Source organism: Dasypus novemcinctus, chromosome 11 (genome assembly GCF_030445035.2).
Source record: "Dasypus novemcinctus isolate mDasNov1 chromosome 11, mDasNov1.1.hap2, whole genome shotgun sequence".
Classification (NCBI taxonomy): Eukaryota; Metazoa; Chordata; class Mammalia; order Cingulata; family Dasypodidae; genus Dasypus; species Dasypus novemcinctus.
The window spans coordinates 6320621-6347524 of NC_080683.1; the positions used below are offsets into that span (position 1 = coordinate 6320621).

The 26904-nt window shown below is 61.1% G+C and overlaps 2 protein-coding genes across 3 annotated transcripts in view; one reads left to right on the forward strand and one right to left on the reverse strand.

The window, feature by feature from the left end:
• Positions 1 to 26904, reverse strand: part of RPS10 (ribosomal protein S10) — a 115065-nt gene that overhangs the window by 70968 nt on the left and 17193 nt on the right. The gene's annotated exons all lie outside the window — the stretch shown is intronic.
• The window catches only part of PACSIN1 (protein kinase C and casein kinase substrate in neurons 1), a 63299-nt gene that overhangs the window by 24474 nt on the left and 11921 nt on the right, over positions 1 to 26904 (forward strand). The window contains exon 1 of one of the 2 annotated variants that reach the window (XM_058306589.2): positions 19723 to 19970. The exons of the other annotated variant lie outside the window; for it this stretch is intronic. The gene's annotated coding sequence lies outside the window, so the exon portion shown is untranslated. Of the gene's footprint in view, positions 1 to 19722; positions 19971 to 26904 lie in introns of those variants that run through there. 2 annotated transcript variants of the gene reach the window in all.

A 26904-nucleotide genomic window follows, 5' to 3' on the forward strand; every position in this document is an offset into this window, starting at 1 on the left:
ACTTTATCGTGGTTGGTGCAGCTGCCTGGAGAGTTTGAGAAAACACCAGCCTCCTCCTATCCTACTGGGGGCAGAGATGTAGCCATAGGTTTGCCCACTAGTCTAGTCCGTGTGGGCTGAAAGCGCCTGCAGTTGCCCGGAGACGCTGGTGCAGGTGTCCAAGCTTCCTCCCTGCCGGAGGTGGGTCTGGAGTCTAGACAAGGGCTGCAATCTGATCTGGGTAGAAAGAAGCTGGTCCCTCCCAGCGCTGTGATGTTCACTCAGCCCTGCCTCCCCGCATGCTGGGGTGGAGTTTAAATGGAGGCTACTGGCTTCTTTTCAATGTGGACAGGTTCAAACATTAGCTGTTTTTAGGATTATACTCTAGCTAGCCAAATTTTACTAATCAGTAGCTGAAATCTGTGCCCAGCTGCCTCTTCCTTCCCCACATTTGGGAAATGGAGCTTCCAACTCCAGCCAGGGAACAGCTCCCGAGGCAGCTTGTGCCACCCCTGGGTGAGCACCAGCCTCCTTGGTGCGGCGTGCTCTGCTCACGAGTCCTCCCTGCAGACGTCTCCTCCTCCTGCTCTCCCAAGGGCGTTGCAGGATGCTCCTCTGTCTCCTGGGCCCCCCACGCTGGTGCCTTAGATAGCTCTGGGAGACTGCTGACAGCATGTGGGACGCGCCGACTCTTGGAGCGCCTCCCTCTGCCGCCATCTTGCCCTCCTGCCAGCGTGGTTCTCTCTTGATGGAAAATCTGTTCAGAGGGGAACAGGGAAGGGGAGAATTGTTGGGACAACGCCGTTGGGTAGCTGGTGGGGGGGAGGGTTGGCTGGTGCCCATCGGGGGGGCAGGGGCAGGGAGGGCGTGGGTGGCCTCCTCAGGTTTCTCCATGAAGTAAGACGCGCGGGCCTCAGCTGAGAGTGAGGAAGGAGGACGGGTTGTGGAACATTCGTCTCAGACACCCCCTCCTCGCAGGCGCCGTGGGAAGCAGGTGCCGTCATCCTGCTTTGCGGGAGAACTGGCCCAAGGCGGGCAGGCAGCTTGCAGGGGAGGGGCCGAGTGGGGGCTGGCGGGGCTGGCGGGCGTCAGGGCCCCCCTGGTGTCCATCCGGGGGTGCCTGCCGGGACGTGTGTCAGCACGCTGCGCTCAGGCCCGCTCCAGCCCGTCCCCTGCAGGTAGGACGTGGGCCGGGGCAGGGGAGGTGACTGCCCTAGGCCCCCCGGCAAGAAGCTGAGAGGGCTGCGATTAGACCCTGGCCCAGGGCCTGCAGACTCACCCCCCCCCAAGTTGGTCCCCTCCCTCCCTCCCTGAGAGATAAAGGGTACCACCTGCCGGCCGCCCTTCTCTTCCCCACCCACTCCCAGGGCCCCCCGCAGGCCGCCCCTGCCGCTCTCCTCGCAGGCCCCCTGCTCTCCTCCTGCTCTGGAGCCTTGGTTCAGTTCCTTCCCGTGTTGACACAGTTTCTCCTTTCATTTCGCCAGCCCCAGGTCAAGGCCTTTTGCACTGTGGCTGCACATCAGAATCTTCTCAATGCGAGGCCTGGGCATTGGTGCTTTTAAAAAGGAGGTAAAGGGAAGCGAACTTGGCCCAGTGGTTAGGGCATCCGCCTACCACGTGGGAGGTCCCAGGTTCAAACCCCGGGCCTCCTTGACCCGTGTGGAGCTGGCCATGCGCAGTGCTGATGCGCGCAAGGAGTGCCCTGCCACGCAGGGGTGTCCCCCACGTAGGGGAGCCCCACGCGCAAGGAGTGCGCCCTGTAAGGAGAGCCGCCCAGCGTGAAAGAAAGTGCAGCCTGCCCAGGAATGGCGCCGCACACACGGAGAGCTGACACAACAAGATGATGCAGCAAAAAGAAACACAGATTCCTGTGCCACTGGTCAGGATAGAAGCCGTCACAGAAAAACACACAGCGAATGGACACAGAGAGCAGACAACTGGGACGGGGCAGAGGAGAGAAATAAATAAAAAATAAATCTTAAAAAAATAAAAATAAATGAAAATTAAAAGGAGGTAAAACCTCCCAATAGGGAAGTGCACACAGGTAAGTGAGCGTGGGACCGCTGCCCAGAATGAGAGAGAGAACATCTCCAGCGTCCCAGAAGGTTCCCCGCTAATCTCTGCCCCTTGCTCACCGCTGTCCTGACTGCTGCCACCGTGGATCGGGTTTGCCTTCAGGAGCTTCACAGAAGCAGAGTCGCGGGGAAAGGATCCTTGGTCGGGCCTCCTTCGCTCGGCGTGGGGGCTGGGAGGCGCTGCGTGCCCCGCGGGGACCTTCCCTGTCCTGCCGTTGTCCCAGGTCCAGTCCAGATTCTGAGCTGGAGCCTTGGAGGCAGGAGGTTGCTCTCGGGAGCCCGGAAACCGGGCTGGCTCTTGAGTTGCCCTGCGATGAGGCCGGGGCCTGAGCCTTTGTGTCCCCTCACCGACCAGGCGGCGTCTGCGGGCGGTGCCCCGGGAGGGTGTGGGAGCTTGGGGGGCAGCTGTCCTCAGCCGAGCGCGGGTCTCAATGCGCTGAGTGCCGTGCCCCGACAGCTGGGGCAGAAGGTGCCTTGGACCTGAGGGGGGCCCTCGACGCCCCCCAGCAGCCAGTGCGGCCCACCCCTCGGGCCCCTGGATGCATGTGCCCTTGTGGGAGCTTCTTCGGGGTCCTGGCCGGTCTTCCTGGGGTGTTGACAAGGGGAAGGGGGCTGCCCCCGGCACCTGCAGTGGTTCTGGAGCCACGAGGGGCGCTCACCCCTCCCTCCTCAGCCACCTGCTCTCGGCACCCCCTGGGCTGGCGCCTCTGCGGGGCTGAGGGGCTTACCTGGGGGGGCCCAGGCCCTTGTCGCGGAAGGCCCCTGAGCCCCGGCTGTCGCGTCCTGCACCTCCCATGTAAGTCGGGGTGGGCGGGGGTCTCCCGTGCCTTCCCTCCTCCCGAGGGGCAGCGTCAGCTCCCTGCTGGCTTATTTTTTTTCCACCTGCTGGTCTCTTGCCACAAGGAGCCTGAAGGGAAACAGCAGCAACGTAGCTTAAAGGGTTTTTTTTTTTCTTTTAATTGTGGCAAAATGCACGTAACATAAAATTCACCTTTTTAAAGCGCACAGGTCCACGGCATTTAGTAAAGTCGCGATGTTATGCAGCCATCCCCGCTCTCTAGTCCAGGACACGTCCATTAACCCAGAAGGAGCTCGCGTGCCCGTCAGCAGGCGTCGCCCCTTTCCCTCTTCCCCAGCTGCCGGCGACCCCTGATCTCCTGTCCTCGACATTTCCTACAGACGGACTCACAACCCGCGGCCTGTGTCTGGCTGCGCTTACGTACGTAGCTTTACGTTGGGTGGTCTACTCCTGTACCCCGAATGCGCAGCGTTGTGGGAGGGGAAGCACGGATCCCCCAGTGGGTCGCCTGGGTGTGCGGGCGAGTGGGCCACTCTGCTTCCACCCCGCCGTCTGCAGGGCTCGGGGACCCAGCACCCCGCAGCCATCACTAGTCCTGGAAGGCGCGCTCTGTCCTCGGTTGCGTCTCCAGGAGGCCGTTGCGTCACGCCTCCTGGCTGGCGGCTCTGGGTGCGGCCGTGTGTGATGGGGCCCCTGGCTCCCGTGTCAGGTGCCCATAGCCCCTGGGAGAGCTCTTACCCCCCGGGCCGAGGAACCAGAGTGGGGGCAGGTGTGTCCACTCCAGTCCTGCCAGCAGGGATCGGAGAGGTGACCGCTAGATGGGACTGTGTCCCCGTGGGCCCACTGTGGCCCGAACCTAGGCCAGCAGTCCATTTACCGCTTGTCCCCACATGGTCCACCCTACCTGGGGACCGCGATGGCTTTTTGGACCCGCCATGTCAGTGTGCATTTGGAATCTGTGCGCCGCAGCCTCGACATGCCTGTGCGTCCTCTTTCCCCGGGGCGTGTTCACCCGAGTGAGTGGGTGGGAATCCCTGGAGGAGGATCCGCCGCGCGTTAGCCAGCCACCTGCTGTGGGCTGCGGGGTCCCTCACTCAGCCCCGGGGTTTTGGGTCTAAAGCCTCGCTCAGGTCTGGAAATGGAGGGGGTGCCTGCCTTTCTCCTGGGTAGCTGCCCTCAGCCTCCTGCTCATCCAGCCCTGGTTTCTTTTAAGATTTATTTATTTATTCCCCCGCCCCCTTCCCCTGTTATTTGTGCTGCCTGCTCTCTGTTCATCTTCTTTTTAGGAGGCACCAGGAACCGAACCCAGGACCTCCCATGTGGGAGGGAGGCTCCCAATCACTTGAGCCACCTCTGCTCCCTGCTTGTTGTGTCTCTCGTTGTGTTTCCTTGCTGTGTCTCTTTGTTGTGTCACCTCGCTGTGTTAGCTCGCTGTCTTGCTCATCTTTTGGAGGCACTGGGAGCCAAACCCTGGATCTCCCATGTGGTAGGCAGGTGCCCAACTGCTCGAGCCACATGTGCATCCCGCTTTCTTTTGCTTACATAGAGTGAGCAGCGGCCTCGTGGGCTGCCCCTGGGGACACTGCGTCCTGTTAACCACTCCCACAATTCCTCGGGTCAGGGCCTCCCGGCTGCTGCTCCGTCGCTGTCGCTGGCTGATGACCTCCCCCGCCTTGCTCCTGGCAATTCAGCGCTGCCCCCTGGCCTCTGTCGTCCCAGGAACCTGCCTCCCCAGGCTGTGGCTACAGCGTCTCCTATCGTCAGGCCCACGGGGGACCCCTGCGCCCTGGGGCGCGCTCACTTCTCCGAGCTTTGAGCCCGCTGGCCCTGTCTGAGAGCAGCCCGGGAGGCCTTCGGAGTCCGAGCCGGGGTGTTACTTCCCGTGGCGGGATGAACCCGCCCTTACAACTCCACCTGCCCCCGCCCCGGCCCCGCTCCCGCCCCCGGCCAGGTGTGGGTGCTCCCTTTCCTCCCGCAGTGCCAGGCGGGCTGTGGTGTCACCCAGCCTCGGTGTTGGTCGGGGGCAGGAAAGGTGGGGGCAGAGCTGGGGGGGGCTGTGCGTGCTCTTCAAGCAGCAGGCGTGGTCACTTCTGCCGTGCTGCCCCTTCCCAGGCGAGCCTGGGCGGGCAGAGGATTCGGCCGTTCCTGTGGCTCTGCCCCACTGGGGTATTGTTTTTTTTTTGAGGTACGGGAACTGGGGATTGAACCTGGGACCTCGTGTGTGGGAAGCCGGCGCCCAACCAGGCCACATCGGCTCCCTTGAGTTGGTTAATTCGTTTGTTTTGCTTGTCGTTTGTTTCTGTTGCTGTTCAGGAGGCACAGGGAATAAAGCCCAAGACCTCCCGTGTGGGAGGCGGGTGCTCAACCGCTTGAGCCAATCCGCTTCCCAGGAGCAATTTTAGCAGAGGCCTCGGTTGGTCCCACGGGGTGTGCTCAAGCTTGGGTGGCTCTTCTAAGGTGTCCTGCAGGAAGGCAAGGAGCCCAGACATTTGCCCCAGTCAACCAGTTCTTGGATGGAGTGATGCCATGGGAGAGGGCGGTTAGGGGAAGAGCCGGGAGCTGCTCAGCTGCGGGGGAGGAGGAGCTGAGATTTGAGGCGGGGGCTTGCGGGGTCAGCAGCACTGCGCTCGCCGGACTTACCTGTCCACTGCTGATAGCCACGGGAGCTGCTTCCGGTTTGGGGTTGGTGTCCACAGCCGTGGCAGGCGCCTTTGCGTGCTGGGCTTTGCGTGGCCCCGGCCCTGAGCGTGCACCCGAGGGTGCCGGCGCGGGCCTCAGGCGCACGCACGTGCCCGGCCGGCTTAGATGTCGCCAGCTGGCTTTCCAAAGTGGCCGGCACCTCACACTGCCCCGGCAGGGCTGGGGGCCAGGTGCTCGCCGACGCTCGGTGCCGCCTGTCCTTTTAGTTCCGGCGTTCTGGCGTTGGGAACCGGGGTGGTTCTGATGTGCAGCCAGCATGGGGCGTCGCCACCCCCCGGGGTGGGTGGTCAGCGGGGGAGGAGCCCCGGGACCCCCGCCACCTGACCGTCCCAAGGGTCTGCTGGGAGTCTGGCTCTGCGAGGCCGTGGGGAGGACGCGGCGGCTAAGCTTTGCCGAGCATGAACCCCGGCTTCTGGGGGATCCCGAGGAGCCCAGAGGCAGCCGCAGCCCCTCGCCCTGCCCGGCGTCCGTGCGCTCCCCCCTCCTAGCCCCTCGGTCCTCGCGGCAGCCCTAGAGGCTCAAAGGGAGCACAGTGTTAACTCCTTCGACAGAAGAGGAAACTGAGGCGCTCCGAAGGCAAGATCGTGGCAAGGCGAGCCTTGGACCTCGGCTGGGGAGTCCCGGTCCACGGCCTGCAATGTACCCTCTTCTTGGTTTCCTTGGCCTATCCCGCCCACCCTTCCCTTAGACCAGGGGCTCTTAACACGGGGTCCGGGAGTTTGAATTGAAATTCAAAAAACATTACTCTTGTGGGGACGTGTGGGTGCAGGTGTGATGTATTTATTAAATGATACACAGGATAGTGTGGACTTAGTAAGGGGTCCGTGGTTTTCACCTGACTGGCAAAGGGGTCTGTGGAACAAAACAGGTTCAGAGCCCCTGACGTAGAAAGTATCCCAGCGCCGGCCAGCGCGGTGGAGTTTAACCCCTCAGCCCAGTCCCCGCGTGGCAGTGTCATATTATGTATGAATTCCAAAAAGAGAGGTTATGCTTGTCAACTGGTCTGTTCCTCTGGGCATGAAACCCTTTGATTTAAATTCAAAGGCTTTGTGTTTACCTGATTACATCAAGATGAGGCTTTGATTCGACCCTGTCTTTGGGGTGTGTAGCCCCCTTGGTGGGCTGATGACACAGAGGTAGATGCACAGAGGAGGAGAGACGGCTCCTTAGGCACGGCAGAGAGCAGAGCAGAGAGTGGAGAGAGCAGAGCAGCTGAGCCAGGAAGAGACGAGCCCGGGAAGAGAGACGAGCCTAGGCTAGCCCACAGCTGAGAGGAGCCACGGGGCCCAAAGAGGAAGAGGGAGGCTGGACCCATCGCCCGCCATCTTGCTCCAACACGTGGCAACAGACTTTGGGTGAGAAAGTCCCTCTTGTGGTACCTTGAGTTGGACTCTTTAGGGCCTGGTGACTGTGAGCTTCTACCCCAATAAACACCCCTTATGAAAGCCCCCAGAGTCCTGGCACTCGGCACCAGCAGCTCTTTGGCCACATCCAGCGCCGCCCGTTCCTGGTTCCTGCCGCGCGCCTTGCCTCCTGCCCATCGTCACCCTCTTAGGCGCTGGTAGCTGCAGAGCTCTCGTGGCTGAAGGTCAGACCGGGGCGTCTCCCAGCTTGCTGTGGACAGGAGACTGCTGGGGGTCCTGCTAAGATATCCCGATGCCCTTGGTCTGGTGGGCCTGAGAATCTGTATTTCTAATAAATCCCAGGTGACACCCGTGGCGCTGGCCCAAGGACCACACTTAGAATAGCGAGGAGTTGGGCCGTGCTGCACCCAGGGCAGGGCGGGTCTCTACTTCTCATTCAGCACCCGCCGCGGGTCGCGGGTCAGCACGGGTCAGTGGCTGGCTGGGCTCTGGCAGGAGCGTTAGTCCCCGCCAGGTCACACCTCTCAGGCGTTCCCGTTATATGCTCAACGCAAAGCCTCTCACTCTCAGCACCTCTTTCAGGAGCACCTTTACTCCCTCCTTCTCCTCTGCCATCAACACCCCTAATTTCCACCCTCTCCTCCCCCTAAAATGAGCAGAATCTCACCCAGGCATTAGGAAGAAAGCTGGCTGAGTGAACAAATTTATACTCAAGTGTGAATGACTCGCATCTCTTCCCTTAACTCTTCCAGTAGTGGCTCAGATGTGGAAAAGGAGCTTTTTTGTTATTGGAAATGCTGACAGTGAGGGAAAGAACAAGATATATTCAGAGGTTCTTTCCTGTACCCCCCTAATAGTTCTGAAACCTGAGTTAATGGTTGAAATCATAAGAGGAAACCTAAAAAACAAAACAAACAAACAAAAAAAACCAGGGACGCCTGGGTTTTACCCTGGATCAATAGAATCAGAATCTCTGGATATGGTCCAGGAAGACGCTTTTTTTTTTCAAGAGGAGCTGTGTTACATCCAGGTTTGGAGACAGCTTCCCTAGATCACGCCGGGGTGCTAGCTGTGTTTATTTCCCTGTCTCTGAAGAGGGCAGGCTTCTCAGAGGGTCTCTGACCCACCAGGAGACTAGAGCGGGAATAAAGGGTCCGAGGGGAGGCGCTCAGGTCGGTTCCTGCTGGAGCTCCGCTGCTTACCGGGCCTGGTTCTCAGCCAGGCTGAGCCTGTTTCGTGGCACCTGGGGCGGGGGCCGCTGCCTGTCGCCCACCCCTGCAGCTGTAGCTGCGGAGCCAGAGGAGAGCCGCGCATGCAGATGCAGGGGCTTGGACCTGGGGAGGAAGGGCCGCCTGGCGGGGAGGGAGAGGGGACAAAACGTGGCCGGGGGAGGCTCGGCACCTGGGCTGGAGCCGGGCGCGGTGGCTCATCGGGAATAATTGCCGTGGTAATTACGGCGTGTGCACAGGCAAATGGATTCTAATTTATGTTCTGCTCCCCTGCAAAGGTCATCCGTAATTGCCCGACTCCCTCCCCGCAGCTCCTGGCGGGTGCAGCGGGGCCTGGCTCCGGGAGGGGGGCCCGGCCGAGAGGGGTGGGGGCTGGCCCAAGAGGGGCGCACTGTGCTCTCTGACCTCGGGGAAACTGAGGCCGAGGGAATGACCCGTGCTGCCTGGTGGCCCTCCTGCCGGCCTCAGGCCCAGACTCCGCTCTACGCTGTGAGGGCACAAGGCCCGGGGCACATCAGACAGAGGGTCTGACCTGACCCGGGGGCTTTGGGAGGCCCCTTCCAGCTCTGAATTCAGGAGTCCAGCCTTCGGGCTCCAGGCTCGAGGAAGCTTTCCAGTGGGCTTTCGGGCTGGGGAGCCCCGAGCTGGAATTCTGGCTTGTTTGTGCTCCCCTCTTTCTCTCTTAAACGGTGGAGAGTGGTGTGCATCTCCAGGGCTGCTGCGGAGACTGGAGGAGGTCAGGGAGACAGAGCTGACATCCCGAGCTCCTCTGGGCCAGGCGCGGTCCCGGCGCCCTGTCCTGAACGACACCCCGTGATTCCCACACCTCCCGGTGCTGCCCTTACCCTGGTTTAAAGCCGAGAGTGGAACGGGTGGAAAGCCTGGACAGACAGCCTTCCTTCCGAGGCCAGCGCTCTGGGTACTCAGTCTGTCCTCCCCAGGGAGCTTCTCCTGCTGCCAGCCTGAGCTCCGGGTTTGCTCCACACGTGCCCGGCCCCCGCCCCCCGCCTGAGCCGCCCTCCTGCGCCCCCCGCCCCCTGGCTAGCCCGAGCCTCCGCCCGCAGGCCCCCAGGCCGCTCCGACGCCGTGGCCTGGGCAGCCCGCCCCCCACTGCCCACCACCCTGCTGCCCCCGGACTCTCGGGGGTCTCCCCGACTCCACCTGCGCACCCCGGGGCCAAACCCCGGGCGAGCTCTTGTTCGCCCTCCCGGCTGCACTCGGCACGGTTTGCTTGAGAAGTTCCAGGGCTAGAATCTCCCGCAGTCACCCCTGGGGCCAGGTTAAGCCCCGCCGTGGTTGCTGTTTTGAGGTACCGGGGCCAGGGATTGAACCTGGGACCTCGTGTGTGGGAAGCCGGCACTCAGGCTCCATTGGCCCGGCCTGGTGCTGGGAGCCGGGGCTGCAGGGGCCACCACATCTGACCCTGCACTAGCGAGAGTCCAGGGCGGCAGGACAGAGGTCCTCAGCCAGGGGCGCCCGTGGAGTCACCCCGGAGATGCGGGGCGCAGCCTGGGCTCGAGGAGCTTTAAAGGTGTCAGATGCACCAGGGCTGAGAACTGGGAGGGGCCAGCAGAGGAGCCTGGGAACGCTCATTGCAGTTCAGTAGGACAGGTGCTCCGACCCCTGTGGACGTGGCTGCGTGTGTGTGGAAAGAACGGCCCATCTGTGTGGACAGGTCAGCTCCGGGGCCAGAGTGCCTGGGTCAAGCCCCCCTGGCGCCCTGAGTCTAGGCCTGCTACCGCTCTGTCCCCAGTTTCAGTGCCTGTAACGGGGGCGCAGGTCATGGCTGGCCTGGGTAATAGTAGTATCTGCCCCCACCCACGTAAAGCAGGGAGGTCGGCGTGGAGCGCGTGCTCTGCAGATGTTAGCTCGTGTGGTTATAGGAACGTGCCCTCCTTGATGTATCGGTCCCCCATGGTGGACATGTGGTGGCCTTGCTTTTCGGCTGCGAAGAAGTCTCTGTCTGTTTTCTTGGGCACCTCGGGTGTTCTGGAGGCGGGGTCCCTGCGGCGTGGGGGCTGGCATGGCCAGCTGCCGGAGAGAGGGCGCAGGGCTGTCCTGAGAGGCTCCTCGGGCCTCCTGAAAGAGTGATTTCCATGTAGCTTGAATGTTTGACCCCTGCGTTGCTTCAGCTGTGGATGCTCTGCAGCCCTGTTAACGGTTGTAGCAGTTGGGATGCGATTGGCAGAAAAACCGACCCGGAACGGCTGAGGCTCGCGTCTCTCAAGTTCCTGTGTGCGTGGATGGCCCGGGACACCTTGAAAAGTGCGGACCCCGTGCGGTGGGCCGGGTGGGGCCTGAGAGCCTCCGTTTCCCACGAGCCCCCCCCGCGGACCCCGAGGCTGCTGGTCTACCAGCCCCACTCCCAGGGAGCTGCACCTTGAAACCCCAGGGGGACCTCGAGCGCTGATGGGCGCTTGCGAAGCGGCGTGTGGAGTAATGGATATTGGGCGCTGTGATGTGAACAAAGGAAGGGGGGGAATATGTGATCATGTATATGTTTTGCCTATGTAGGCATTAAAACATCCCTAGAGGTATACATAATAAATTATATCTGATAAGTGCTAGATCTTAACAGTTTAGCGGGAGATAGAGCTAAGTGGATGAGAAAATGTTTACTTTGTATTTTTTACATACTTTCTGAGTTTTGAACCCTGTGAATGTATTACCTGCTGAAAAAATTAAATACGTAAATGTAGTTTAGAGGAGGGGGACATGACTACAGATAGGAGGAGATTTTTTTAAATTGTAAGAATGTCCTGGGAAGTGGACTTGGCCCAGTGGTTAGGGCGTCCGTTTACCACATGGGAGGTCCGCGGTTCAAACCCCGGGCCTCCTTGACCCGTGTGCAGCTGGCCCATGCGCAGTGCTGATGTGTGCAAGGAGTACCCTGCCACGCAGGGGTGTCCCCTGCGTAGGGGAGCCCCACGCGCAAGGAGTGTGCCCCATAAGGTGCAGCCTGCCCGGGAATGGTGCCACCCACACGGAGAGCTGACATAGCAATATGACACAACAAAAAGAAATACAGATTCCCATGCCGCTGACCACAACAGAAGCAGACAAAGAAGAACACGCAGCAAATCGACACAGAGAACAGACAACCGGGGTGGAGGGAAGATAAATAAATAAATAAATAAATCTTAAAAAAAAAAAAAGAATGTCCTATAAAATGCAAAAAATCCTACTGAAATGGAAAATAAAATTCTAGGGAAGCAGATGTGGCACAAATGATTGAGCTCCTGCCTACCACCCGGGAAGTCCTGGGTTCCGTTCCCAGTGCCTCCTGGAGAAGACAAGTAAGACAGCGAGCTGGTGTGACAGACTGGTGCAGCAAGCTGACACAACAAGGAGACACAAAGGAAAGACAATGAAAGCCACAACAAAGTAGGGAGCTGAGGTGGCTCAAGTGATTGAACGCCTCTCCCAGGTTCAGTTCCCGGTGCCTCCTAAAGAGAAGATGAGCAGACACAGGGAGCACACAGTGAATGGACATAGGAAGCAGACAGCACAAACAACAAGGAGGGGGGTGATAAATAAAATTTAAAAATTTAAAATAAAAGAAAAATGACAAAAACTCATGCAAAAAACCTAAAGGCAGAAAACCTAAAGGAGACAAATAACCTCAGACTAAATTGACCATCGTTGATCCCCGGTGATTCTGATGCACACTCAAGTTTGCGAACCCCTGACTTCGACACTAAGCCTTAGCCCAGCAGCTTTTGACCTGGGGTGATCTTGCCCCCCCCAGGGAACATTGGACAATGTCTGGAGACGTTTGTGGTTGTCACAACTCAGGGAATGGGTGCTGCTGGCATCTGGTGGGTAGAGACCAGGGGTGCTGCTAACCTCCAAGATGTAGGACAGTCCCCACAATAGAGAATTACCCCAAAACGTCAGTAGTGGTGAGGTTCAGAGACCCTGCCTTTGTCCAATCCGTGTGTCCCCCAAGTCACTTTTTTTTTTTTAAGAAGATGCTGGAGATAGAACCCAGGACCTCATACATGGGAAGCAGGTGCTCAACCACTGAGTTACAGCCACTCTCCAGTGAAAGTTGTTTTTTTTGTTGTTTGCTTTTAGGAGGTATCGGGAATTGAACCTGGGACCTTGTACTTGGGAAACAGGCGCCCAACCACTTGAGCTACATCCACTCCCCTCCGGCCCCCAAGTCACTCAGTGAAATGGGGACTCTGGCCGGCAAGGACAAAGGATGCCACCACACCTTCCTCTCTCAATAAACCAGATGCCCCCACCGCCTTCTCCATACCACCCCCTTGCAGAGCAAGCTCCATGTTAGAAATAGGCGCAGAAGCGTTACAGCGTCCAAAGTCGGGGCCGCGGGGTAGAGGCTTCTCTGTGTCAGGACGGGCAAGTGCACAGCCCCTCTTCAGCTCCTTTCTGAGGGTGAAGGCAATCCAGAGGGGAGTTGGCTTCTAGCAGGAGACATGCCTGGTGACTTCCAAGTATTATTATTGGTAATGCTGTTTTTTTCAGGGGCTTAATCATCTCTCTAAATATAGTACGTGATTTTAAAGGCTGGCTGCATGCTTAAGTGTGATTTTTGCACGTTTTGGAGCCAATTTTTTTTTGTATGTCCTAGAAATGCAGCTCCATCTTCTCACATGAGCAATGGAGCAACTAGCATTTGATGTGTAGGAACTCGCTTTTTGGGCCCCATCAAGCTGTAACATTGGACACAACTGCATTTGTATCCCCCCTCCACAGCTCCCTCATCTGTCCACTTATTGTCTACTCTCTGTGTCTGCTTGTTGTGTCCGCTTGTTGTCTGCTCATCTCCTTTAGGAGGCCCTGGGAACCAAACCTGGGACCTCCCATGTTGTAGGTGGGTGCCCAACCACTTGAGCCACATTTGCTCCCTATTCGTTGCGTCTGCTTGTCTTCTTTAGGAAGCATTGGGAATCGAACCTGGGTCCTCCCATGTGGGAGGTGGGCACCTAATTGCTTGAGCCACATCCACTCGCCCCATTTGTGTATTTTTAAAATCATAACTTCCAGTGGTGTCCCTTGGAACTTTCTGGATTGATGGAAATCTATATCGTCACCATCTGGTATGGCAACCACTAGCCCCATGTAGCTATTGAGTCCAGGAAATATGACTAGTGCGACCAAGGAAATGAAATTTCAATTTTATTTAATTCTAATAAATTGGCATTGAAATAGCCATGTGGCACTAGTGGCTACCATCCCGGCAGAAAGCCTTGGGGCCCTGAGTTTCCCTGGCAGTATGCTGGTGCCTGCTGAGCAGCAGAACTCTTCGAGCTGTCTGGGTTCTAACTTAGAGGACACCCTGTCCAGTCAGTCTCAGCTAGGGGCCCCCAAAGCTCCAGAGAGGGGGTCAGTTATTTTGAATATTGTAAAAAAATCTGTTCCAAAACGAATGCTTCCCAAGCTGAAGCAGCCCGGACTACCCAATAGTTCGGAGCTCTTCGCTTTTGGAGGGAATTTTCTCAATTCATGGTAGAAATGTTGGTTATTCCATGCCGGTCAAAAGCGCTGCTGGAGCGCTCTCTCTCGCCTTTTGACCCCAGTCCTGCCTTCCGCTCCCTGCTCTCGCCGTGCCCCCACGTGGATCAGCACGCAAGTAAAACGGGCATTTATAATTTACAGTGGGCCATTGCAGCCTGTCAGTTAGCCTGCTTTACCACTCTTCAGCCCCTTCCTCTCTCCCTGGGACCCGTGATCGGTTATTTTCTCCCATTTCTCTTCCCTCCCTGCGTGAATAAATTACTGGTCTAACAAAACAACAACAACAACAACAAAAAAAACACAAAAACTTCTGCTGGAGAATTAATAAGTAAAAAGTTGTGTTTTCAATTAAAAAAAAATCACTTAGCATGTGCAGTTTGTTTGGTAGACAAAAATCTTTTAAGACATGGGGTCCCTTGAATGAATAAATACAGGAAGGGAGCCTTGATGGTGAGGAGCTTAGAAATTGCTAATCTGGCCCAAACCGCTCCCTTTCAGGGAGGCACAAGGACTCTCACAGCTCCCTGACGCTCCGTTCCTGTGTTTAGTCCAGTCTGTTTCTCTTGTTCATTTGGGGTAATTTCTGTTTTTCTGCCTTCAAGTTCACGGCTTCTTTCCTCTGTTGTCTCCATTCTGCTGTTGAACCCATCCAGTGATTTTTTTTTTCAGTTCTAAAATTTCAATTTCTTCTTTATATTTTCTGTTTCTTTGCTGAAGTTTTCTGTTTTTTCATTTGGGTCACGTGTGCTTGTAACTGCTTTGTTGAGGCGTTTTTACGATGACTGCTTTAAAACCCTTGTCAGATCATTCCATCATCTGGTCGTCTGGATATTGATGTCTATTTGCTTTTTCTCATTCCAGTTGAGATTTTCCTAATTCTTGGTATGTCCAGTGCTTTTTTTTTTTGGTCATATTCTGGAGATTTGGGGCATTATGTCGTGAGACTCTGGATGTGATTTTTCTAATTTTTTTTTAGTTTCTCCTCTTTCTCGGTGTTATTTAAATCCTTTGTTCTAGCAGGCTCTCTCTGACACTGCTGGCGGGGCGTGGAGGTGCCACCTTGCCACTGCAGGTGGGGGTGGAAGCCCAGGTGTCTGCGCTTGACCTCCTTTGCCTGGGGAGCTCCCTCCTGTTGTTTGGGGGTGGGAGCTCTGGTTCCCCCACGGCTTCCTTTAACACCGTCCCATCGTGGAGGGGGAGAGCTGCCTCCTCAGCACAGGGGGGAGGCGCCCCGTGAGTCTCCCGGCGCCGCGGTGGGGAGGCGACGCTCCCTCTTGGGCGGGGGACGTGTCCTGGCTCCTCACTCGGCGAGGGGCGGGGTCGAAGCGCCCTCCAGCCTGTGCCGATGGGTAGACAAGGCTTGCAGATTTTTCCCATCGTGTTTGGCTAGAGCAGGAGAGTTGTCCATAAGTTTTTGGTCTTTCTAGGGTGCCCCTTTTCTGGTCCTTTGGCTAGAGAAAGCAGACTTTTGGGGGGGCTATTTTTGTCCACACTCTGGCATTTCCAGTTTGCAGGCTTTTCCAACACCCAAGCTGGGATATATTGGACAAAAAGAAAGCTCAGGGAACTCACTGCCACGTCTTTCCTTGGGTCCCGAGATCCGTAGCTGGTCTGCCTTCTTCTCGCCCTTGAGAGCCTTCTTATGTTGTTTTACATACAGTGTCTAGGTCTTTTGGCTAAACTTAGCGGAAGGCATAGGTAGAGGTGTGTCTTCTTCATCTTGTCCTGGAATTGGGAGTCCAGATTTGCCTGTTCATGAAATTCATGTACACAGAATCCACTCTTTCAGGGGTCCTCCTGAGTTTGATTTTCTTGCCCGGCACGATGCCTTGAGAGTCATCCATGTGGTAGTGCATAGTGGGATCCTTTCGTTGCTGTATAGTATTCCACTCTATGAATAAACCACGCAGTGGAATTTATGCAGTGACTCTGGAGAGCAATGAAAAATCAAATTACCTCTACTGCATACTTCATTTACCAGTCCTGCTGTGGGTGGCATTTGGGCTGTTTCTGGTTTGGGGTTACTATGAACACAGCTCCTGTGTGCACTCTTGGACACACAGCCTCAAGTGCTCATTTCTTTTGGGAATAAGTACTGCAAACGTTTCTCAGCTGGTCTCCCTGCTTTAGCCCTTGCCCTCTTCCAGTCACTTCTCCACACAAAGCCACAGTGATCTTTTGAAAACATCAATCAGATCCCTGCTCTCCTTTGCTCAAAAATACCAATGCCTTTCCTTTATACTTAGAATAAAATCCGTGGCCTACAAGGCCTTTTAGCATCCAGTCCCTGCCTGCTCTGCCTGGCTTACTTGCCTGCTATCCATTCATATATATACTCCCTTCATCCATCTGTCGATCCATCCATCTGCTGATCTGTCCATCCATCCATTCATCCCTCCATCCACCCTCCAGTGTAGGGGCCTTCATTGCGCCTTGTTTACTCCAACCTCAGGACATTTGGCATTGCTATTTCCTCTTCTGGAAACACTATTGCCCACATAGTGACATACCCCCCACCTTTACCCTTTATTTAGGTCTCTGTTCAAACCCGAAAAGAGCCCCCACTCCTACTCTGTCCCTTTACTTCGCATTATCTTTCTTGATAGCAATGGCCAGCACTTGAAATTATATTATGTATCATGTGTCTCTCCCTTTGCCATGAACATCCACAAGGTTCTCTGCTCTGTCCCAGTGCCTAGAGAAGTGCTGCACATAGTAGGTGCACAGGAAATATTTGTTAAACGTATTAGAGAAACTAGTGTGGGCTTTAGTCAGACACACCCCAGTTTCCACGCCAGCTGTGTCTCACAGGACGAGTCCCCTCGCCCAGTACTGCTCCCGCTCTAATCCCCCCGGATCTTGTAAAAATGCAGATTCCGGTGTGGGAAGGCTGGAGGTTTCTAACCAGCCCCCGGCTGATGCCAAAACTGCTGGTCCTCAGACCCAGCCGTGCACAGCCAGGCCTTCACAGCCCGAGCCTCGACTTGCACACCTTTAAAATGGCCCGTGGTGACAAGCGAGCGGCTCAGGTATGTGACTGGGGGTGCCTGCACTCAGCAGGTGCACAGTAAGTACCCGTCGCCCGTCCTCTCCCCCCGCCGCCTGGTCCATGGTGCCCACCCCTCGTGTTTAGCCCCTACGCAGAGCCCTCGGGGGCATCTTGTCCGTTTTAATTCTCTGGCATTGGCCAGCCCAATGTCCTGGGCAGGGATTTGGGACGTTCATGGGAACATCATGCAAATGAGATGCAAAGTAGCAGCTGATGAGCCCTGATTGCATGTGCCCTGACGCTGGGAGAACGTGCGGAGCTGGGGAGGGGGCGGCAGTGAATGCGTGCTGGGTCGGGGGAGGCAGGGGCGACACGAGGACGGCTGCTCCGGGCCTGGGAGGGGCTCTGCCTCGTTTGGAGGCTGAGCCTGCCCGTGGAAGGAGACCGTGGGTAAGGTCCAGGTGCAGGGGCTGGGATCAGAGCGGGGGTGTGTGCGGCGTCGTGCGCGTGTATCCCTGGGACTGCCTGGGACCCGCAAGTGGAGAAGCAGGTGGAAGCGGATGGGCCAGGCCAGGCTGACAATGGGGGAGGGGACAGAAGGGGTCAGTTCCCCCCATGGGGCCTGTGACCAGGCGGCAGGACTCAGGGGTCCGCCGGGCAGCAGATGGGGCCGGATCGGGCTACGGGGGTGGGGGGGGGGGCAGCCTCTCTGGCGTCGCCGGGCCGCGTGGACCGAGCTCTTTAGGAGAAAGACGATCCCGGCTGGGGGCCGCGGGAGGGCGGGCGCCTGCTCAGCAGCCCCTAGAGACGCGAGCCCGCCCCATCTGGAGCCGCTGCTCCCCCCCCCATGCCCAGCCTCCTGCCGCCTTCTCAGCCCGGCCCTGTGCACGGGACCACCAGGCTGGCACGACGGGCGCCGACCTCCGGCCCATGGGAGCCACCTGGGGGCCCTTTTTGGGGAGGGGTCCTCCTCCGTGTCTACCGCTTGGTGGCCCCTCAGGTCCGCAAAGCCCTGTCCTGCCTTAGAGCCGAGGATGAGAAGCACATTTGGCTGTGAAGTCCCTAGGAACTGGGCGGCTGCTGCCCTATTTTCCAACCAGCTCTTTCTTGATGGTGCCCACATGGGCGTCGGAAAGCGCCCGGCAGGCCGAGGGCGCGGACCCCCGCCCGCCTGTGGGCTGGCTTTGCCGCCCTGGGCAAGCTGCTCCATCGCTGGCCCCATTTCCTAGCCCGGGACGCTGCGGGGCTGGCTCGGGGACCAGGAAGGGCGGTCGAGGCGTGGGCTGCTCGCGGCCGTCACCCAGTGCCTAGGACCGTTCCCGGCAGTGGCGGATGCCTGGGAGATACCTGCCGAACAAATGAAGTGCCGTATCTCCTCTGTCCCAACGTAAAGATTTCTTTTCGTGACCTTTTTTTTTTAAGATTTAATTTATTTATTTTCCTCCTCCCTGTTGCCGGTGTTTGCACTTGCTGTGCCTGTTGTTTTGTGTGCTCCCTGTGTCTGCTCGTCGTCTTTTTTTTTTCCCTAGGAGGCACAGGAACGGAAGGGAGGCGCAAGTGCTTGAGCCACATCCGCTCCCTGCTTGTTATGTCCCTCACTGTGTCTCCTTGTTGTGTCTCATTGTTGCATCATCTCGTTGTGTCATCTTGTTGGGTCAGCTTGCTGTCTTTCTCATCTTCTTTAGGAGGCACTGGCAACCAAACCCGGGGCCTCCCGTGTGGTAGGTGGGCACTCAACTGCTTGAGCCATGTCCGCTTCCCCCTTTTCTGACATTTTAACATCTCCGAGGTTGGGATCCCATGCACAATTCATGGCGCGTCTTGGTTTAATTGGCAGCCCTCCTGTCACTGAGAAGGGCCTCAGAAGCCATGAAATATGGAAGTGGTTCCCATTATGACGACCAGGCAGCTTTTTGTTTTATCTGGTTGTGTCTGTCCCCTCCAGGGTGCATGGGGACCCTGAGAACTGCCATGGGGCCAAGGGTGGCGGGGTCCTTGCCCGGATTCTTTCTGAGCTGGTGCTGGGTGAGGGGCTGTGTATCCCGGAGGCCTTGCCCAGAGCCCCCCCACTGCACCCCCTTCCCCCATGTATGCTGTCCCTCCCAGGGGAGGGCCGGGCCCTCTGAGGCCCCAAATTCCCTCTCGGGAGGGAGGGGCCGGTTTTACTCTGCCCCGTGTAACTTCCAGCCCAGGCCTGGCTCATCCTTCCCTCCCCTGTCGGGACACTTTTTCTCGGGTCGCTGAGCCGCCCCCACCAGGCGAGGGTGGGGGGCTTGTGTGTGCGGCTGTGAGGGTGTGTAGGAGAGGTTTGTGCGTTGAGTGTTCTCGATGCGCGCGGGTTTGTGCACACCTTAAAGACGTGTGTACGCGGGTGTGAGTGTTTCAGGGATGCCTGTGTCCTCGATGCACACGTGTACAGGTAGATGCAAACATGTGGAAATGTCCAAATACGTGGAATGGGCGTTTGTGTAGACAGGAAGTGTGTTGTGGGGGCGCATGGGCGCGTGGACGGACCCCGGTGTGCTCGCGTCACGCGCGGGGAGTGCCAGCCGGGCCCGCGCTCCGAGGCCGCGTGGCAGCCGGGGCCTGGGAGAAGCGGCGCAGCTGGAATCACGAGGCCTCGCGCCGGAGCCTCGGGCTCGCAGACAAGTTCTTACTACCGTGGGCCTCAGTTTCCCGTCTGTAAAATGGGTGTGGAATCTCGAGGAACGAGACTAAAGATGAGCGTCTCGCACTCCGCCTGGTGCAGAAAAGACTCAATAAAATTTTGAGGAATGACCGAGTGAAAGAATAAATGACTACGATTAAGGGGTGAGCTTTTAGGGACCGGGGGGCAGTGTCCGGAAGGGCATGCTGGGAGCCAGAATCTGGGGGAGAAAGAGAGGATAGGGGCTGGAGCAGGGTCCCCCGAGTTGGGGCCGCGCCAGGCCTCTGTGGGTGGCGTGTGCTTGCACCCATGTTGACGAGGGTGCCGTGGAGAAGGCGCGCGTCCCCTGCTGTACGCGGGAGGGAGGCGTCCGTGTGGAGCATTGCCCGGTTGCCATAGAAACGAGCAGAAGGAGGTGGGTGGCTGGAGGACGAGGCGGGTCGGGAGGAGGGAGAGGGGAGGAGAGAGGGAGGAGGGAGGGGGGTGCGGGGAGCTGGCTCCTGCGGCTCCGGCGCCGCTGCCTTCCTGAGCCAGCGGCGACACAGGGGACCCAGGAGGACAGACCCCCCCGGCCGAGCGCCAGGCCCCCTCCCCGCTGCCATCACGGAGAGGACGGGGGACAGCCGGCCCCTCTGGCCCGGGGCTGGCCCGGCAGGGATGGCGAGCTTCCTTCTGCCCCCAGCTGGGTGCCCGGCCCGGCCCAGGTAGGCATGGGAGGGGGCGGCTGGGAGAGGCTGCAGGGAGCGTGGGGACTGGGGCTGCCCCGGCCACTCTGCCGGCAGCACCTGGACGGGGCGGGGGCAGGAGCACCGCAGGAGCCTGTGCAGGCGGTGGGGGGAGGTGTCCTGGGAGACCCCCTGCAGAGCCTGGTCCTGCCCCTGCAGGAGGACCGACCCCCCCCGTGGCCGTCCTCGCCCCTCCACCCTGACCTGCCACTGCCCACTTCCCCACGTTGCAGGGATGCCCCTTCCCTGCGAGGAGTGGGCTGGAGGGGGCTGGAGGTCCAGGGACCCGCAGGGCCACCCCTCCCCTCGATGGGGCTAGAGGGGTGTGGGGTGGGGGCGGGGAGAAGTGAGGGTGCCGCCCCACCCAGGGTGCTGCACGGCCCTGGCCCTTTGGAATAAGCAGACTGCCCCCCCTCCCCGGCGGCCGCCCTAGTGGCCCCGGAGGGGGCCTCGCACTGGCCTAGAGCCCCCCGAGCAGCCCCCTTCCCCACTTGTTGACCCCTGCAGGCCTGGAGAACTCTCCCTGCCCCAGGTCTCCCAGAGCACCGCCTGTCCCCACCCCTAAGCCCAGCATGGGGGTCTCCATGTGGGGTCCCTAGAGAGCAAAGCCCGGAGCGGGCTGGGGGTGCTGTGCTCTCCCACCCCTCCCTGTCCCTCTGCGGCATTGCTCCTGGGGACAGACTCCAGGCTGGGGGAGCGGGCACTGCGGAGAAGCCGCCGCTCAGGAGGGTGGGGCTGGGTGATGGCAGGGGGCCGGGAGGGGCCTGGGCAGGGGGCGCTGGGCAGGGTGCCGGGAGGGGCCTGGGCAGGGGATGCTGGGCAGGGGGCGCTGGCAGGGGGCCGGAAGGGGCCTGGGCAGGGGATGCTGGGCAGGGGATGCTGGGCAGGGGGCGCTGGCAGGGGGCCGGGAGGGGCCTGGGCAGGGGGTGCTGGGCAGGGGGCTGGGAGGGGCCTGGGCAGGGGGCGCTGGGCAGGGGGACAGGAGGGGCCTGGGCAGGGGGCGCTGGGCAGGGGGTGCTGGGCAGGGGGCCGGGAGGGGCCTGGGCAGGGGGCGCTGGGCAGGGGGCCGGGAGGGGCCTGGGCAGGTGGCGCTGGGCAGGGGGCGCTGGGCAGGGGGCCAGGAGGGGCCTGGGCAGCGTGCGCTGGGCAGGGGGCCGGGAGGGGCCTGGGCAGGGGCTGCTGGGCAGGGGGCGCTGGGCAGGGGGCGCTGGCAGGGGGCCGGGAGGGGCCTGGGCAGGGGGCGCTGGGCAGGGGTCAGGAGGGTCCTGGGCAGGGGGCACTGGGCAGGGGGTGCTGACAGGGAGTCAGGAGGGGCCTGGGCAGGGGGGGCTAGGCAGGGAGCCAAGAGGGGCCTGGGCAGGGGGCACTGGGCAGGGGGCCGGGAGGGGCCTGGGTAGGGGGGGCTAGGCAGGGGGTTGGGAGGGGCCTGGGCAGGGGGGGGCTAGGCAGGGGGTTGGGAGGGGCCTGGGCAGGGGGGCTAGGCAGGGAGCCAAGAGGGGCCTGGGCAGGGGGCGCTGGGCAGGGGGCCGGGAGGGACCTGGGCAGGGGGCGCTGGCAGGGGGTTGGGAGGGGCCTGAGCAGGGGTGCCGGGCAGGGGGCGCTGGGCAGCAGGTCGGGAGGGGCCTGGGCAGGGGCGCTGGGCAGGGGGCTGGGAGGGGCCTGGGCAGGGGGTGCTGGGCAGGGGGCGCTGGGCAGGGGGCCGGGAGGGGCCTGGGCAGGGGGCGCTGGCAGGGGGTTGGGAGGGGCCTGAGCAGGGGTGCTGGGCAGGGGGCGCTGGGCAGCAGGTCGGGAGGGGCCTGGGCAGGGGCGCTGGGCGGGGGGCTGGGAGGGGCCTGGGCAGGGGGTGCTGGGCAGGGGTCAGGAGGGTCCTCGGCAGGGGGCACTGGGCAGGGGGTGCTGACAGGGAGTCAGGAGGGGCCTGGGCAGGGGGGGCTAGGCAGGGGTTTGGGAGGGGCCTGGGCGGGGGGGCTAGGCAGGGGGTTGGGAGGGGCCTGGGCAGGGGGGGCTAGGCAGGGGGTTGGGAGGGGCCTGGGCAGGGGGTCAGGAGGGGCATATGGGAATGCAGGGGGGGCGGCGTGTGCGCGCCCAGGTGTGCCCGCCCAGGTGTGCCCTGGGAAGGAGCTGAAGAGCCTTGCCCAGCGTGGGGGGCAGGGGCCGCCTGCGTGCTCGGGTTGCCTGGGGGCCCAAGGCCCTGCTCCCTTTGCCCACTGCCTTCCCTACCCAGCATCCCGAGAGCCTGCCGGGCCCTGGGCACCAGCACCGTGGGGCTTCTCCTTCCCTGGGCCCTTGGAGTCAGAGGACCTGGTACAGGAGCCAAAGAGGGTCCCAGGCCGTGATGGGGGTGGGGGGCACATGCTGCGGCGCTGACCTGGCCCCGTTTGCTTCTGCAAACGTCGGCGGCACGTCTGCTGCGTGCAGGGCGCGGGTGCTCCTCGTGGGAGCTGAGGCCTGCGAGGTGAGGGCGCTGGCCTTGCGTTGGCAGGAGCAGCCTGAGGGGCGAGATGTGCTGGCAGCCAGGTGACCCGCGCACGCAGACAGGGGACCGCGCACAGCCAAGGGGCCGCCCACAGAGCCAGGTGACCCGTGCACACAGCCAAGGGACCGCACACAGCCAGGTGACCCGCGCACGCAGACGGGACTGCGCAAAGACAAGGGACCTGCGCACACAGCCAGGTGTCCCGCGCACACAGACAGGGGACCGCACACAGCCAGGTGACCCATGCACGCAGACAGGGGACCGCGCACAGACAAGGGGCCGCCCACACAGCCAGGTGTCCCGCGCACACAGACAGGGGACCGCACACAGCCAGGTGACCCGCGCACACAGCCAAGGGACCGCACACAGCCAGGTGACCCGCGCACACAGCCAAGGGACCGCACACAGCCAGGTGACCCGTGCACACAGCCAAGGGACAGCGCACAGACAAGGGACCTGCGCACAGACAGGTGACTCGCGCACACAACCAAGGGAGCGTGCACACAGAAAAGGGACCGCTCACAGACAAGGGACCGTGCACACAGACAAGGACCTGCGCACACCGTCCCCTTCGGCCCCGTGTCTCTGAACCCCGTCACCCGCCCCCCCCTGCGTGTGCGTGGCACGAGGCTGGTGGGGAAGGCGGCCCTGCGTGCTGCGGGGGAGCAGGAGACCCCGCTGTGGGCCTGCTGGGCTCAGCCTGCCTCCTCTCGGCGCGCTGCCGGCCTGGCACCCCACCTGGCTGCCTTCTCCAGGTCACGGCCCCCTTTCGTTCCTTCCCGTCGGGGTCTGTCTCTCCCACCTTCTGGGCCACCGCCCCTGGGGTGGAGAGCTCATCAGAGTGGCCTCCTGGGACACGTTGCTGGCACCACCCCACCTCACCCGGGGGGATGCAGCCTGGGGTCTCGGCCTCAGGGCCCGGCAGCTCCCCGCAGCAGCCTTCCCTGCGTCGGGGGCGGGGGGGGGGGGAGCTCCAGGGACCTCAAGAACTCCCAGAGTCGGGGGGCTTAGCCCAGGGCCGGGCCGCAGACTGAACGGGCAGCCGGGCCCCAGGCCGCCCCGGCCGCCCTCGGGAGCCCTGGGGGAGCACAGAGGCCTCGCCGCGGCTGCCCAAAGCAGAGCCCCTGCCCGCAGTGCCCGGGAGCAGCGGCTCAGGCCCCCGCAAGCCGTCCTCCTCTTCTCTCTGCAGAGCGTCGGCAAATGCTGCGGGTAGTTCCCGAATCTGACCCCCCTTACCGCGTCTAGCGTTACCACCGTGGCCCGCGCGCCCCCCTGTCCTCGCCTGGGAGCCTGCAGCCGCCTCCCAGCGGCTCTTCCCCCCTTCCCCTCCAGGACCCTCCTCCTCCCTGGCAACCAGAGGGACCCTTGAAAACCTGGGCCAGACCCTGCCCCTCTGCCCAGTCCTGCAGCGACTCCCGTCTCAGAGCAGGGGCCAGAGCATCACTGGCCCGCCACCCCGTCGCCGCCCCCGCCTCCCGCCTTCGCCCCTCCGCTGCCCCACCCCCGCGGCTGCGGCCCTGCCAGCGTGTGCCCACCCCAGGGCCTTCACGCTGTGGGTTCCTCTGCCCGGACGCTCTTTCTTGGGCATCTGCAGAGTTCGCTCCCTCCTCTCCTTCAGGTCTGTGCTCAGATGTCACCTCCCTAGCGTGGCCTTCTCTGACCGTCCAGTAAGAAGAGCGACTCTCCCAGCCGCCACTGCCCTCCCCGTGCCCCTCCCCGCTTTATTTCTCTCCCCGGCCCTCGCCAACCTCCTGACTCTCCTCATCACCTACTTGCCTTATTTCCTGCCCGCTGAATCCCGCGGGGGTGCCGCTCCGGGCGGGCAGGGGCCGTTCCGCCTTGTCCAGTGCCGGGGCCCGTGCTGTGTGGGGGACTGGGCTTCGGCGCTGCCCCCGCCCCTGGCAGCTCTGCCCCCTGCGCGGGGGAGGAGGGCTGCGGCCAGCCACCCCCGTGCTGCCAAAGGGAGAGGGGCAGTGGTCAGGGTCCCCTCCTGACTGCCAGTCCCCCGAGAAAGCGCGCCGCGCACGCCCTGGGGCACCACCAGAGCGTGGGCAGGCCGGCCGCTCTCCAGGGGACCCCAGACCCAGGGCCCGGCCGGGCCAGGTCCCCGTGTGGCTGTAGGACAGGCGGCCTGGCTGCCCTCCAGCTCCCATCCTGCCTCCCGGTCGGATTCTTCCAGAAGCCGGCCTGGAGACAGGCGGTGATGAGTGGTCGCTCTGCTGGAGACCCCGATGAGAAGAGCGGGATCGTGGTAGGCTGGGGGGCCTGCTGAGGGGCTCGCTCCCTGGTGCTCCCGGGTGTCCCGCAGGCCGTGTGGGCTCCCCGGCAAGCGCGGGGTCCCGCCCAGCACTGCGTCTTCCCAAGGGGCTCTAACGCTAGGGCAGGAGGATTGAGAGGTCAAAAACCCCAGCCAGGGCCCGGCGCCCCCGGCCCGTGTCCCCGCTCGCCTCCAGCCCTGCTCGCCTCCCTGCTGCTCCCCCAGCCCAGCGGCCCGGCCCCAGGGCTTCCGCGCCCAGCCGCTGCCTCCGCCCGGAACACCTTGCTCAGCTTTGCGGGGCGCGTCCTCCCTCCATCAGGCTCTGCTCAGAGACGCGTCTTCCCTGGCCACTCAGCGGGGCAGCGCCCTGCCTGCACCCCTCCCTCGCCTCAACTTCCTCTTTTTTTTTTTTTAAGATTTATTTATTTATTTATTTATCTCCCCCCCCACCCCGGTTGTCTGTTCTCTGTGTCTATTTGCCGCGTCTTCTTCTTTGTCCGCTTCTGCTGTTGTCAGTAGCACTGGGAATCTGTGATTCTTTTTGTTGCTCATCTTGCTGTGTCAGCTCTCCGTGTGTGTGGCACCATTCCTGGGCAGGCTGCACTTTCTTTCGCGCTGGGCGGCTCTCCTTACGGGGCGCACTCCTTGTGCGTGGGGCTCCCCTACGCGGGGGACAACCCTGCATGGCAGGGCACTCCTTGCGTGCATCAGCACTGTGCACGGGCCAGCTCCACACGGGTCAAGGAGGCCCGGGGTTTGAACCGCGGACCTCCCATGTGGTAGGCGGGCGCCCTATCCACTGGACCAAGTCTGCTGCCTCAACTTCCTCTTTAACTGTCACCCCCACCGCCACCGCGCAGGCTCCCTGTGCATTGGCCGAGCCTTTCTGCCTGCACTGGACTCTAAGCTCCACGAGGGAAGGGCCGGCCCTGTCCCCTAAGCCTGCAGCTCAGGAATGTTCTCAGAGGTTCTGCAAAGCCTTGCTGGCCGAATGACGTGGTGTCTGGTCCACTCGGCCTGGGCACGGGGCTGTGAGGGCTGCCCGTCGCGGGTGATTTTCTTCGGGGCAGAGTGGGCCTGGGGCCTTGTGGGGTGGGCTAGAGGGAAAAGGGAAAGGATGGTGATGGGCCGGCCATGCCTCGCCCAGGACGGGCTGGGGATGTGTGGGGCAAAGATCAGAGTCAGGGGCAGGGGCTCTCAACCGGCGGGCCCGTGAGCTTGAACTGAAAATTAAAACAAAAGAAACGTTCTTGTGGGACATGTTGGTGCGGTGTGATCTATTTATTAAATAATACACGGTGTAGTGCGGGCCCCGTGGGATTTTTATTTTGGCGTAGCGTGTTCTGAGTGCAGTGGATAACTGCCTGCTAAAAGGTCGGTAAGGGTGGCGGAGGTGGTTTGCTGACGCCGTGGGAGAACGCGGATTTCTAAATGTTGGCTGAAAATGACCGTTTGAACAGATGTTGAGCCGTGTTAGGTTATCAGGTATTCAAATTATGGGAAAGTTGTCGGACGTCACTTTGAATAATCCTAACATTTAACTTAAAGGCATGCCGATGCCGAGGGCCCTAAAACCACCTGCGTTCTGAGAAGGGGCCCATGGCCTTCACCTGACGGGCAGGGGCTCCGCGGAGCACGAATGGTGGAGGACCCCTGATCTAGGGCGCGGGCGGGGAGGAGGGGGCGGCGGCTGCGGTGGAGCCCTGAGCCTGGACCGTCCTCGCAGGCGCCTTTCATCCTTTCCCGGCTGGGACACACCTGCTGAGCCTTCAGGTGGTCCCTCCAAACCCAGCAGGTGGCCCTGCCCCGGCCTCGCCGGCCCCAGCCGTGGCCCCAGCCGCGGCCCCAGGCTCTGCTTCCTCCGTGCTTCTGTCCTCTCTTGCCCTCTTCCCCCGCCTTGGGATGCCTAAGAGAGGGCCCCTGGGGGACCGCCGGGGGACCTAGGTGAGAGGGGATAGAGGCGGGGCGGAGCCTGGCTTCTAGACCGGGGGGAGGCAAGAGGACGCCAGCCCCGGGGTCTTCCTTTCACAAAGGGCCTGGAGACCCCGGGGGTCCCAGATGAGGCCCGGCTTCATGGAAGGGCATGGGGGGGCTTCCAGAGAGATGAGCTTGTCTCCTGTTTTTAAGCCTCTCTGGGGCAGGTGGAATCACCGCCTCCATTTCACAGATGAGGAAACCGA